Source organism: Procambarus clarkii, chromosome 7, assembly GCF_040958095.1.
Source record: "Procambarus clarkii isolate CNS0578487 chromosome 7, FALCON_Pclarkii_2.0, whole genome shotgun sequence".
Classification (NCBI taxonomy): Eukaryota; Metazoa; Arthropoda; class Malacostraca; order Decapoda; family Cambaridae; genus Procambarus; species Procambarus clarkii.
The window spans coordinates 49305880-49322855 of record NC_091156.1 but is presented as its reverse complement, the minus strand read 5'-3'; positions in this window follow the sequence as shown (position 1 = coordinate 49322855).

The following is a 16976-nucleotide window of genomic DNA, read 5'->3' as shown; positions in this document are numbered from 1 at the left end:
CTCCCAACACCACCACCACTCCCAACACCACAACCACTCCCAACACCACCACCACTCCCAACACCAACACCACAAAAACCACTCCCAACACCACCACCAATCCTGACACCACCATCACTCCCAACATCACAAACACTCTCATCACCACCACCACTCCCAACACCACCACCACTCCCAACACCAACACCACTCCCAACATCACAACCACTTCCAACACCACCACCACTCCCAACACCACCACTACTCCCAACACCACCACCACTCCCAACATCACAACCACTCCCATCACCAACACCACTCCCAACACCACCACCACTCCCAACAACACCACCACTCCCAACACCACCACCACTCCCAACACCAACACCACCACAACCACTCCCAACACCAACACCACCACCACTCATAACACCAACACCATCACCACTCCCAACACCACCACCACTCCCAAACCACAACCACTCCCAACACCACCACCACTCCCAACACCTCTACTACTCCCATCACCACCACCACTCCCAAACTACAACCACTCCCAACACCACCACCACTCCCAACACCTCTTCTACTCCCATCACCACCACCACTCCCAACACCACCACCACTCCCAACACCATTACTACTCCCAACACCACCACCACTCCCAACACCACAGCCACTCCCAACACCACTACCACTCCCAACACCAACACCACCACAACCACTCCAACACCACCACCACTCCCAACACCACCACCACTCCCAACACTATTACAACTCCCAACACCACCACCACTGCCAACACCACCACCACTCCCAACACCACAACCACTCCCAACACCACCACCACTCCCAACACCACCACCACTCCCAACATCACCACCACTCCCAACACCACCACAACTCCCAACACCACCACCACTCCCAACACCACAACCACTCCCAACACCACCACCACTCCAAACACCACAACCACTCCCAACACCAACACCACCACAACCACTCCCAACACCACCACCACTCCCAACACCACCACCACTCCCAACACCACCACCACTCCCAACACCACCACCACTCCCAACACCACCACCACTCCCAACACCACCACCACTCCCGACACCACCACCACTCCCAACACCACCACCACTCCCAACACCACCACCACTCCCAACACCACCACCACTCCCGACACCACCACCACTCCCAACACCACAACGACTCCCAACATCACAACCACTCCCAACACCACCACCACTCCCAACACCACCACCACTCCCAACACCACCACCACCCCCAACACCACCTTGAGGTTACCTTGAGGTGCTTCCGAAGCTTAGCGTCCCCGCGGCCCGGTCGTCGACCAGGCCTCCTGGTTGCTGGATTGATCAACCAGGCTGTTGGATGCGGCTGCTCGCAGCCTGACGTATGAGTCACAGCCTGGTTGATCATGTATCCTTTGGAGGTGCTTATCCAGTTCTCTCACCACCACCACTCCCAACACCACAACCACTCCCAACACCACAACCAATCCCATCACCACCACGACTCCCAACACCATCACCACTCCCAACACCAACACCACTCCCAACACCACAACCACTCCCAACACCACCACCACCCCCAACACCACCACCACTCCCAACACCACAACCACTCCCAACACAACCACCACTCCCAACACCACCACCACTCCCAACACCACCACCACTCCCAACACCACCACCACATCCCAACACCACAACTACTCCCAACACCACAACTACTCCCAACACCACAACAACTCCTAACACCACCACCACCACATCCCAACACCACCACCACATCCCAACACCACAACCACTCCCAACACCACCACCACTCCCAACACCACCACTACTCCCAACACCACCACCACTCCCAACACCACAACCACTCCCAACACCACCACCACTCCCAACACCACCACCACTCCCAACACCACAACCACTCCCAACACCACCACCACTCCCAACACCAACACCAGAAAAACCACTCCCAACACCACCACCAATCCTGACACCACCATCACTCCCAACATCACAAACACTCTCATCACCACCACCACTCCCAACACCACCACCACTCCCAACACCAACACCACTCCCAACATCACAACCACTCCCAACACCACCACCACTCCCAACACCACCACTACTCCCAACACCACCACCACTCCCAACATCACAACCACTCCCATCACCACCACCACTCCCAACACCACCACCACTCCTAACACCACAACCACTCCCAACACCACCACCACTCCCAACACCACCAACACTCCCAAACCACAACCACTCCCAACACCACCACCACTCCTAACACCACTACTACTCCCAACACCACCACCACTCCCAACCCCACCACCACTCCCAACACCATTACTACTCCCAACACCACCACCACTCCCAACACCACAACCACTCCCAACACCACAACCACTCCCAACACCACCACCACTTCCGACACCACCACCACTCCCGACACCACCACCACTCCCAACACCACAACCACTCCCAAAACCAACACCACTCCCAACACCACCACAACTCCCAACACCACCACCACTCCCAACACCAACACCACTCCCAACACCACCACCACTCCAAACACCACCACCACTCCCAACACCACTACCACTCCCAACACCACCACTACTCCAAACACCACAACCACTCCCAACACCACCACCACTTCCAACACCACCACCACTCCCAACACCACTACTACTCCCAACATCACCACCACTCCCAACACCACCACCACTCCCAACACCACAACCACTCCCAACACCATCACCACTCCCAACACCACCACCACTCCCAAACCACAACCACTCCCAACACCAACACCACTACCACTCCCGACACCACCACCACTTCCAACACCAACACCATCACCACTCCCAACACCACCACCACTCCCAACACCACAACCACTCCGAACACCATCACCACTCCCAACACCACCACCACTCCCAAACCACAACCACTCCCAACACCAACACCACTACCACTCCCGACACCACCACCACTTCCAACACCAACACCATCACCACTCCCAACACCACCACCACTCCCAACACCACCACCACTCCCGACACCACTACCACTCCCAACACCACAACGACTCCCAACATCACAACCACTCCTAACACCACCACCACTCCCAACACCACCACCACTCCCAACACCACCACCACTCCCGACACCACTACCACTCCCAACACCACAACGACTCCCAACATCACAACCACTCCCAACACCACCACCACTCCCAACACCACCACCACTCCCAACACCACCACCACTCCCAACACCACCACCACTCCCAACACCACCACCACTCCCGACACCACTACCACTCCCAACACCACAACGACTCCCAACATCACAACCACTCCCAACACCACCACCACTCCCAACACCACCACCACTCCCAACACCACCACCACTCCCAACACCACCACTACTCCCAACACCACTACCACTCCCAACACCACAACCTCTCCCAACACCATTACTACTCCCAACACCACTACTACTCCCAACATCACCACCACTCCCAACACCACCACCACTCCCAACACCACAACCACTCCCAACACCATCACCACTCCCAACACCACCACCACTCCCAAACCACAACCACTCCCAACACCAACACCACTACCACTCCCGACACCACCACCACTTCCAACACCAACACCATCACCACTCCCAACACCACCACCACTCCCAACACCACAACCACTCCGAACACCATCACCACTCCCAACACCACCACCACTCCCAAACCACAACCACTCCCAACACCAACACCACTACCACTCCCGACACCACCACCACTTCCAACACCAACACCATCACCACTCCCAACACCACCACCACTCCCAACACCACAACCACTCCGAACACCACCACCACTCCCAACACCACCACCACTCCCAACACCATTACAACTCCCAACACCACCACCACTGCCAACACCACCACCACTCCCAACACCACTACCACTCCCAACACCACCACCACTCCCAACACCACCACCACTCCCAACACGACCACCACTCCCATCACCACCACAACTCCCAACACCACCACCACTCCCAACACCACAACCACTCCCAACACCAACACCACCACAACCACTCCCAACACCACCACCACTCCCAACACCACCACCACTCCCAACACCACCACCACTCCCAACACCACCACCACTCCCAACACCACCACCACTCCCAACACCACCACCACTCCCGACACCACCACCACTCCCAACACCACCACCACTCCCAACACCACCACCACTCCCAACACCACCACCACTCCCGACACCACTACCACTCCCAACACCACAACGACTCCCAACATCACAACCACTCCCAACACCACCACCACTCCCAACACCACCACCACTCCCAACACCACCACCACTCCCAACACCACCACTACTCCCAACACCACTACCACTCCCAACACCACAACCTCTCCCAACACCATTACTACTCCCAACACCACCACCACTCCCAACATCACAACCACTCCCAACACCACAACCACTCCCAACACCACCACAAAATCCCAACATCACAACCACTCCCAACACCGCAACCACTCCCAACACCATAACCACTCCCAAAACTTCCACCACCACATCCCAACACCACAACCACTCCCAACACCACCACCACTCCCAACACAACATCCACTCCCAACACCACAACCACTCCCAACACCACCACAACACTCAACACCACAACCACTCTCAACACCACCACCACTCCCAACACCACTACCACTCCCGACACCACCACCACTCCCAACACCACAACCACTCCCAACACCACAACCACTCCCAGCACCACACCCACTCCCAACACCACTACCACTCCCGACACCACCACCACTCCCAACACCACAACCACTCCCAACACCACAACCACTCCCAGCACCACAACCACTCCCAACACCACTACCACTCCCGACACCACCACCACTCCCGACACCACCACCACTCCCAACACCACAACCACTCCCAACATCACAACCACTCCCAGCACCACAACCACTCCCAACACCACCACCACTCCCGACACCACCACCACTCCCAACACCACAACCACTCCCAACACCAACACCACTCCCAACACCACCACAACTCCCAACACCACCACCACTCCCAACAAAACCACTACTCCCAACACCACCACCACTCCCAACACCACCACCACTCCCAACACCACTACCACTCCCAACACCACCACCACTCCCAACAAAACCACTACTCCCAACACCACCACCACTCCCAACACCACCACCACTCCCAACACCACAACCACTCCCAACACCTTTAATATTAAAAAGGACTTTTTAATATTTAAAACTAATTGAACAACCACTTGTTCTCAAAACACACAAGAATGCAATTTACAGATAATAGTTACTTACAAAATATATAAGTATAATGCCACCTGTTTAATTACAGTATATAAACAATTACCAAACTAAATAAAAGTGACATCTGGAACTTCCAAACTGAACAGGTCCAGCTTTCCCGAATCAATCAGGTACTAGACGTGTGCAACGCAACCCCGCTCCTGTCTCCACTAACGCTGCCACACCATACGACAATTTACAAAACACAATGTGTGTACATATACAGGCAATGATATAATGGAAACAAAAATGCTATTTCAAATTTATATACGTATTCTGCTAGGAGTACGTAACACTTCCACCTCCAAGAAAAAAAATGCAATAGATTGAAGATCAATGGCATTTTTTCAAGTAAAATGTATGACACTTGAGATTTATGGTATTAATTACACCAAACATGTATAAGTAATAAGAACACATTTCTGGACAAAAATGAAAACACTCCAAATATAGTCTTACAGGAAACTCAGGAATTTCAGTCTTATGACTATGTTCTACATATGTGTCACTGGAGTATGCAAATTTATCTCTCCAAGGTACTATCTCATTTATTTCACTTTGTTTCAGATCATATTTCACACTTCTATCTACAACAGTATCATTAGTAGCATGAATAGAATTTTCAATAAAGGTAGCTGCATTCACACAGTTATCATGGCAATTTTGCTTTTCATATGTTTCTACTATTTCTCTAAGATCAGTTCCGTATTTCCATGTGATCCCTTTTCCACATGGTGAAGTTTTCCAAGACAGACTCCATTTTCCATTACTCCCTTTTTCTGGAGCTGAACTGCTTAATTGAAGCTGACTGGATGTTGAGTAGTTTTGGGACTTCTCCTGGGTATGCTCTGACACAGACATCTGCTCTTCATCACTCTTGATCCTCTGTGGAACACATACTCTCGCCCAATGGATACTAAAATTAGAGAAATTAGCATTAAACCTCACAATTATGTATAAGACTTTCCCCTTCATAGAACCTTTCGAAACACAAGACACCGACTTAGCGAACCTTTGACCTTCAAACCAAGAAATACAACCCAAGATAAGTGCAAAGACTACCTGATCGAACTGACTCAGATGATCCATAAGGAACACAGAAATCAATTGCCTCATAACTCTGTCATAACGATCAGTGAAAGAAAACAGGCCTATGCCTAGGCACCATATCTCAATCAGAACTCCGAAGACAAGTTCACACCCCCTGATGGTGAACTTGAACACAACACACACTTTCATCAACCGTCTAGTCTTCCAAAAGACTAAATAAAACATGCCGAAAACTTTACAACCCTCACCATCACTTCCCAAGTGATTTACGTCTGATGACAACCAATCAACCAAGAGGTTTAAGGGTCTTAACATCTGGAAAATGTACAGCAGATTTCCTGAGAAACGCCCAAGGACAATCTGAAACCCTTCACAATGATTAACACTAGGTAGGATAACCTTATCCCCCAACTTGAAATACACACCTGGAGCCTCAAACATCTGCTCCCCAGTATGATTTAATCCTTCACCCACAATATGACTCTGAAAATCAACTCCAATATGACTCTGAAAGTCAACACCACACTTGAGTGGAACATACACTTTTATCACTCGTGCATCAAAATTAACTGGATCTGAATATAGAGACACTGCTCTAGCATAACTCACCACTTCCTCAGAACTGCTGGGTGCACAACCTACTTGAGTAAACTCTCTCTGCTCAACCACAAGGCTTGACAAAGATGTCCCACAGTCCATTACTTCACAAGAAAATGGCTCCTGCAGAATAAAAGTAGATTTCAACATCCTACACACACTCTGACTCAATGTACACAATGAGAAATACTTACTCCACATAGAATAAGAATCACAACTCCGCAACTTAGATCCAAATGATACCTTACCACTCTTAATGATTTTACCAAAATTTCCTCCCATGACTTCTGGAGCTGCTTGGAGTACTGTCTGCTCACAATCAACAATATCACTACCAAGCTGGGTCACATCCTCACAGACAACTGAAGAGGGAGGCTCAATGGGTCTCCATCTACTCAACAGAAGCTGATCCTCTGGCTGCTTTCCCACACTCTCCAAAACTGGATCTACAGTACAGACTGTCTCCTTGCTTCTCTCTGAAATCTTAGGGTCAGTTCTACTCAAAGCACCTAAATGAAGGGAATCTGAAACGAGCGGGCAAGTAACAGGTAGTTTGACCTCCTCCCCTATTATATCACCTTGACTAGGGTGAGGCGGGGCCTCTACAACAGACTTACTCTCGACAACTGATTCTAAACTTGGAGTGAGCGGGAATACTTCTGCCAACCCGACATCTTGTCCTAAACCATTCACTTGGCTGGAATACAGAGTCGTGGCTTTTAAGTTTCTCTCAACTCCTGGCACAACGTTCGTAGTGAGCGGGCAAGACAATGGTACATGGACATCCTTTCCCAATTTATTGGAATAAAGCAGAGTCATAGTATCAGGCTTACTCTCAACAACTAAATCGGCCACACAGGAATCTGGAACAACCACATCCCACTTCTCCACTGAAGGGGTACTGGTTACTGGAACAATTGCTTGAGTAACAACATCAGAACTGACAACTGGATTTATATTAGTACTGACATCAGCACAGGTAGAAGGGACAAAACCATCTTCTACAACAGGTTCCTTCATAGAACTAACTTCAGCACAGGCAGAATAAACATGGTCTGCAACTGGCTGTTTACACAAACGGGGATCATTCTCACCCACAACATGATTTATGGCCACATCATTACCCAATATAACATCCACACCTGGGATGGGCAACTGTGTACTAACACCCACAGTGCATAAACGTGGTGTAATGGTGGATCTGAAATTAATGTCTATTAGAGGTACAGTTTTACATCCTGCAACACTCTGAAGAACAACAAACTTTCCAGTATCTCTCTTTTCAACATCAGAAAGAATACTGGATGAAATTATGGTTTGGGAAGCACCTGTATCACGAAGAATAACCACTGGCTTCCACTTCCCATTAATACACAAAACTTCACCTGAAGACATATATGGTGAATACTGTTTCACCCAATTGGGGTTTACAGTTACATGTTTATTAGTAAGTTTATTTTGCTCACCTCTGCAATAAATGAGACCAGTTGGTCGTAACTCAGGGTGCAATATAAAACATGAATGAATTCCATGGCCTTTTCTCTTACAATGGGAACAGGACCTTACAGTGGACACACTGGTAGAACCAACTGTAGGTTTAGAAATAACCTTATTATTATTTGACATTCCTGACAATGAAGTAGCAGGGTTAGGTTTTGTAAGAGAAGAGCTCATGGGAGTAACTGGAGTACTAGGACGGGATGGATTCTGATAAGGAGTTCGGTGAGCATTATAATTTACTCTACGACTAGACTTAGGTGAAGTGGCCGTAAACTGGGCCTTAGTCAACAACTCATGCTCATCCGCGAGCTTTGACAGCTCATAAATGTCTGTTACATTCTTTTGTTCTGCCATAAAAGTAGACAACTGGTCTGGGAGACATGACAATACTTCTTCCATTATAAGAAGATTCTTTAAAGCATCAAACTCAGTGACTGAAAGTGACTAACCATCTGTTACAAAAATTCGTCTTCTGACGAGTAAAATCTGCTATTGTCTGATCACTTGTCCTCCTTAGATTCCTAAATTTTTGCCTGTGTGCCTCTGGATTTAACTGGTAAGCATTTAAGATGCTTTTCTTTACAAATTCATAATCAAAACTATGAGCGTCAGGTAGGGATGTGAAAACCTCCTGACTACGCCCCTTAAATTGAGACTGCATAATGGCTACCCACTGATCCCTTGGCCAGTTCATACTGATGGCAATTTTATAAAAATGTGCAAAGAAAACCTCAGGATCCTCCTCATTGAACTTGGGCAACTCTATATACTTATGCGTCCTTATGGGATTATTATCACTATTTATTGAAACATTACTAGTATTTCCATGCCCAGCTGCCATACGCTGTGTTTCAAGCCTGAAGTTAGTGTCAGCCATTTGTTGTTGAATCTCTAATTGTTGCTTTTTTGTGGCTTCTATTTGCAACTGTGCCTCAATTTCTAAACGCCTAGTCTCAAGCTCCCTCTGCTGAGCTTCAAGTTCTAATATTCTCTGTTCTTTTTGAGCTTCAAGCTCTAATTGGCGAGCTTCTAACTCAAGACGCTTTAACGTCATCTGATCACTCGACTCCTCTCTTAACTCTTCTAGAATTTCTTCATCTAACTCTCCGTTCTCAACAAAATGCGTCACAATGACTATCAATATTTGGGCTTTAACCATTCTATTGTTGGCGGTCAAATCCAACTGATTTGCCATTTGTATTAACTCAGTCTTTTTAAGGCTCTGAATCCTTTCAAAGTCTGGGTGAGCCACCAACGCTGCAACTTTCTCCTCCATCGTTACTAACACTTGGCACTTGATTCACAACAATAATTAAAACAATGGCACTGCACTACACTTCACTGTAAAATTGTCACCACACTGAAAATTCGCTTGGCCTCACTGCACAAACAAAATATATAGGATGACTTACCTCAAAATCGTGAAACGTTGTTACTTGACACACAGGAAGGCTTGCTTGGCACATGGAATAGTTCTTAAGAAACACACAGACACTTAACACACTGGTACCTAGGAAGGCAAGGTTAGATTAACATAATTAAGGTTAAGTGGAAACAATATTTCCCGGCACAGGCCCCCATAACTCTTTGTTACCTATCGTTCGTTACGGCTCGTGACCCTACAGCAGCCAAGCTTTAATTACGTCTAGGGATACCACTGCTGCTCTCTAAAGCGCGTCACCAGTATAACCCCTTGATAAGTAATGAGCACATAAATAAAACTCTTCCTTTAGGACTGAAGAATAGATACAAAATATTATATAGATATATATTCAAGACAGTATAATATAAAAAACACAGATGGTTAAGTTAACTTATACAACAAATGAAAGTATTGTCATATCACTAAATATAACAAAATAAACTATGGCACAAAATGAATGTACAGACTTATCTCCCACATGTTACTCTCCTGGTCCCGTATCAGCTACTGAACTCACGCTCTGTCCTACCCACATTCTCACCTCCCGTCTGCCTCATCCCAGGATGAGGGATGGAAACTAAGGACTTTTTAATATTTAAAACTAATTGAACAACCACTTGTTCTCAAAACACACAAGAATGCAATTTACAGATAATAGTTACTTACAAAATATATAAGTATAATGCCACCTGTTTAATTACAGTATATAAACAATTACCTAACTAAATAAAAGTGACATCTGGAACTTCCAAACTGAACAGGTCCAGCTTTCCCGAATCAATCAGGTACTAGACATGTGCAACGCAACCCCGCTCCTGTCTCCACTAACGCTGCCACACCATACGCCAATTTACAAAAAACAATGTGTGTACATATACAGGCAATGATATAATGGAAACAAAAATGCTATTTCAAATTTATATACGTATTCTGCTAGGAGTACGTAACAAACACCACTCCCAACACCATTACTACTCCCAACACCACCACCACTCCCAACACCACAACCACTCCCAACACCACAACCACTCCCAACACCACCACCAAATCCCAACATCACAACCACTCCCAACACCACAACCACTCCCAACACCATAACCACTCCCAAAACCTCCACCACCACATCCCAACTCCACAACCACTCCCAACACCACCACCACTCCCAACACCACCACCACTCCCAACACCACTACTACTCCCAACATCACCACCACTCCCAACACCACCACCACTCCCAACACCATTACTACTCCCAACACCACCACCACTCCCAACACCAACACCACCACCACTCCCGACACCACCACCACTCCCAACACCAACACCATCACCACTCCCAACACCACTACTACTCCCATCACCACCACCACTCCCAGCACCACCACCACTCCCAACACCATTACAACTCCCATCACCACCACCACTCCCAACACCACAGCCACTCCCAACACCACTACCACTCCCAACACCAACACCACCACAACCACTCCCAACACCACCACCACTCCCAACGCCACCACCAATCCCAACACCATTACAACTCCTAACACCACCACCACTGCCAACACCACCACCACTCCCAACACCACCACCACTCTCAATACCACCACCACTCCCAACACCACCACCACTCCCAACACCACCACCACTCCCAACACCACCACCACTCCAAACACCACCACCACTCCCAACACCACCACCACTCCTAACACCACCACCACTCCCAACACCACAACCACTCCCAACACCACCACCACTCCAAACACCACAACCACTCCCAACACCAAAACCACCACAACCACTCCCAACACCACAACCCCTCCCAACACCACCACCACTCCCAACACCACCACCACTCCCAACACCACCACCACTCCCAACACCATAACCACTCCCAACACCAACACCACCACAACCACTCCCAACACCAACACCACCACAACCACTCCCAACACCACAACCACTCCCATCACCACCACCACTGCCAACACCACCACCACTCCCAACACCACAACAACTCCCAACACCACTACCACTCCTAACACCAAAACCACCACAACCACTCCCAACACCACAACCACTCCCAACACCAACACCACCACCACCACTCCCGACACCACCACCACTCCCAACACCAACACCATCACCACTCCCAACACCACCACCACTCCCAACACCACAACCACACCCAACACCATCACCACTCCCAACACCACCACCACTCCCAAACCACAACCACTCCAAACACCACAACCACTCCCAACACCACCACCACTCCCAACACCACTACTACTCCCAACATCACCACCACTCCCAACACCACCACCACTCCCAACACCATTACTACTCCCAACACCACAACCACTCCCAACACCACAACCACTCCCAACACCACCACCAAATCCCAATATCACAACCACTCCCAACACCAAAACCACTCCCAACACCATAACCACTCCCAAAACCTCCACCACCACATCCCAACACCACCACCACTCTCAACACCACCACCACTCCCAACACCACCATCACTCCCAACACCACCACCACTCCCAACACCACCACCTCTCCCAACACCACCACCACTCCCAACACCACAACCACTCCCAATACCAACACCACTCCCAACACCACCACAACTCCCAACACCACCACCACTCCAAACACCACCACCACTCCCAACACCACCACCACTCCCAACACCACCAACACTCCCAACACCACTACCACTCCCAACACCACCACCACTCCAAACACCACAACCACTCCCAACACCACAACCACTCCCAACACCACCACCACTCCCAACACCACTACTACTCCCAACATCACCACCACTCCCAACACCACCACCACTCCCAACACCACAACCACTCCCAACACCATCACCACTCCCAACACCACCACCACTCCCAAACCACAACCACTCCCAACACCAACACTACTACCACTCCCGACACCACCACCACTTCCAACACCAACACCATCACCACTCCCAACACCACCACCACTCCCAACACCACAACCACTCCGAACACTATCACCACTCCCAACACCACCACCACTCCCAAACCACAACCACTCCAAACACCACAACCACTCCCAACACCACCACCACTCCCAACACCACAACCACTCCGAACACCATCACCACTCCCAACACCACCACCACTCCCAAACCACAACCACTCCAAACACCACAACCACTCCCAACACCACCACCACTCCCAACACCACTACTACTCCCAACATCACCACCACTCCCAACACCACCACCACTCCCAACACCATTACTACTCTCAACACAACCACCACTCCCAACACTACAACCACTCCCAACACCACTACCGCTCTATACACAACAAGCACTCCCAACACCAACACCACTCCCAACACCACCACCAAATCCCAACATCACAACCACTCCCAACACCATAACCACTCCCAACACCACCACCACCACATCCCAACACCACAACCACTCCCAACACCACCACCACTCCTAAAACCACCACCACTCCCAACACCACAACCACTCCCAACACTACCACCACTCCCAACACCACAACCACTCCCAACACCACCACCTCTCCCAACACCACAACCACTCCCAACACCACCACCACTCCCAACACCATCACCACTACAACCACTCCCAACACCACCACCATTCCCGATACCACCACCACTCCCAACACCAACACCATCACCACTCCCAACACTCCCAACACCACAACCACTCCCAACACCAATACCACCACCACCACTCCCGACACCACCACCACTCCCAACACCAACACCATCACCACTCCCAACACTACCACCACTCTCAACACCACAACCACTCCCAACACCATCACCACTCCTAACACTACCACCACTCCCAACACCACCACCACTCCCAAACCACAACCACTCCAAACACCACAACCACTCCCAACACCACCACCACTCCCAACACCACAACCACTCCGAACACCATCACCACTCCCAACACCACCACCACTCCCAAACCACAACCACTCCAAACACCACAACCACTCCCAACACCACCACCACTCCCAACACCACTACTACTCCCAACATCACCACCACTCCCAACACCACCACCACTCCCAACACCATTACTACTCTCAACACAACCACCACTCCCAACACTACAACCACTCCCAACACCACTACCGCTCTATACACAACAAGCACTCCCAACACCAACACCACTCCCAACACCACCACCAAATCCCAACATCACAACCACTCCCAAACCACAACCACTCCAAACACCACAACCACTCCCAACACCACTACCACTCCCAACACCACTACTACTCCCAACATCACCACCACTCCCAACACCACCACCACTCCCAACACCATTACTACTCCCAACACCACCACCACTCCCAACACCACAACCACTCCCAACACCACAACCACTCCCAACACCAACACCACAACCACTCCCGACACCACCACCACTCCCAACACCAACACCATCACCACTCCCAACACCACTACTACTCCCATCACCACCACCACTCCCAGCACCACCACCACTCCCAACACCATTACAACTCCCATCACCACCACCACTCCCAACACCACAGCCACTCCCAACACCACTACCACTCCCAACACCAACACCACCACAACCACTCCCAACACCACCACCACTCCCAACACCACCACCAATCCCAACACCATTACAACTCCCAACACCACCACCATTGCCAACACCACCACCACTCCCAACACCACCACCACTCTCAATACCACCACCACTCCCAACACCACCACTACTCCCAACACCACCACCACTCCCAACACCACCACCACTCCCAACACCACCACCTCTCCCAACACCACCACCACTCCTAACACCACCACCACTCCCAACACCACAACCACTCCCAACACCACCACCACTCCAAACACCACAACCACTCCCAACACCAAAACCACCACAACCACTCCCAACACCACAACCCCTCCCAACACCACCACCACTCCCAACACCACCACCACTCCCAACACCACCACCACTCCCAACACCACAACCACTCCCAACACCAACACCACCACAACCACTCCCAACACCAACACCACCACAACCACTCCCAACACCACAACCACTCCCATCACCACCACCACTGCCAACACCACCACCACTCCCAACACCACAACAACTCCCAACACCACTACCACTCCTAACACCAAAACCACCACAACCACTCCCAACACCACAACCACTCCCAACACCAACACCACCACCACCACTCCCGACACCACCACCACTCCCAACACCAACACCATCACCACTCCCAACACCACCACCACTCCCAACACCACAACCACACCCAACACCATCACCACTCCCAACACCACCACCACTCCCAAACCACAACCACTCCAAACACCACAACCACTCCCAACACCACCACCACTCCCAACACCACTACTACTCCCAACATCACCACCACTCCCAACACCACCACCACTCCCAACACCATTACTACTCCCAACACCACAACCACTCCCAACACCACAACCACTCCCAACACCACCACCAAATCCCAATATCACAACCACTCCCAACACCACAACCACTCCCAACACCATAACCACTCCCAAAACCTCCACCACCACATCCCAACACCACCACCACTCTCAACACCACCACCACTCCCAACACCACCATCACTCCCAACACCACCACCACTCCCAACACCACCACCTCTCCCAACACCACCACCACTCCCAACACCACAACCACTCCCAATACCAACACCACTCCCAACACCACCACAACTCCCAACACCACCACCACTCCAAACACCACCACCACTCCCAACACCACCACCACTCCCAACACCACCAACACTCCCAACACCACTACCACTCCCAACACCACCACCACTCCAAACACCACAACCACTCCCAACACCACAACCACTTCCAACACCACCACCACTCCCAACACCACTACTACTCCCAACATCACCACCACTCCCAACACCACCACCACTCCCAACACCACAACCACTCCCAACACCATCACCACTCCCAACACCACCACCACTCCCAAACCACAACCACTCCCAACACCAACACTACTACCACTCCCGACACCACCACCACTTCCAACACCAACACCATCACCACTCCCAACACCACCACCACTCCCAACACCACAACCACTCCGAACACTATCACCACTCCCAACACCACCACCACTCCCAAACCACAACCACTCCAAACACCACAACCACTCCCAACACCACCACCACTCCCAACACCACAACCACTCCGAACACCATCACCACTCCCAACACCACCACCACTCCCAAACCACAACCACTCCAAACACCACAACCACTCCCAACACCACCACCACTCCCAACACCACTACTACTCCCAACATCACCACCACTCCCAACACCACCACCACTCCCAACACCATTACTACTCTCAACACAACCACCACTCCCAACACTACAACCACTCCCAACACCACTACCGCTCTATACACAACAAGCACTCCCAACACCAACACCTCTCCCAACACCACCACCAAATCCCAACATCACAACCACTCCCAACACCACAACCACTCCCAACACCATAACCACTCCCAACACCACCACCACCACATCCCAACACCACAACCACTCCCAACACCACCACCACTCCTAACACCACCACCACTCCCAACACCACAACCACTCCCAACACTACCACCACTCCCAACACCACAACCACTCCCAACACCACCACCTCTCCCAACACCACAACCACTCCCAACACCACCACCACTCCCAACACCATCACCACTACAACCACTCCCAACACCACCACCATTCCCGATACCACCACCACTCCCAACACCAACACCATCACCACTCCCAACACTCCCAACACCACAACCACTCCCAACACCAATACCACCACCACCACTCCCGACACCACCA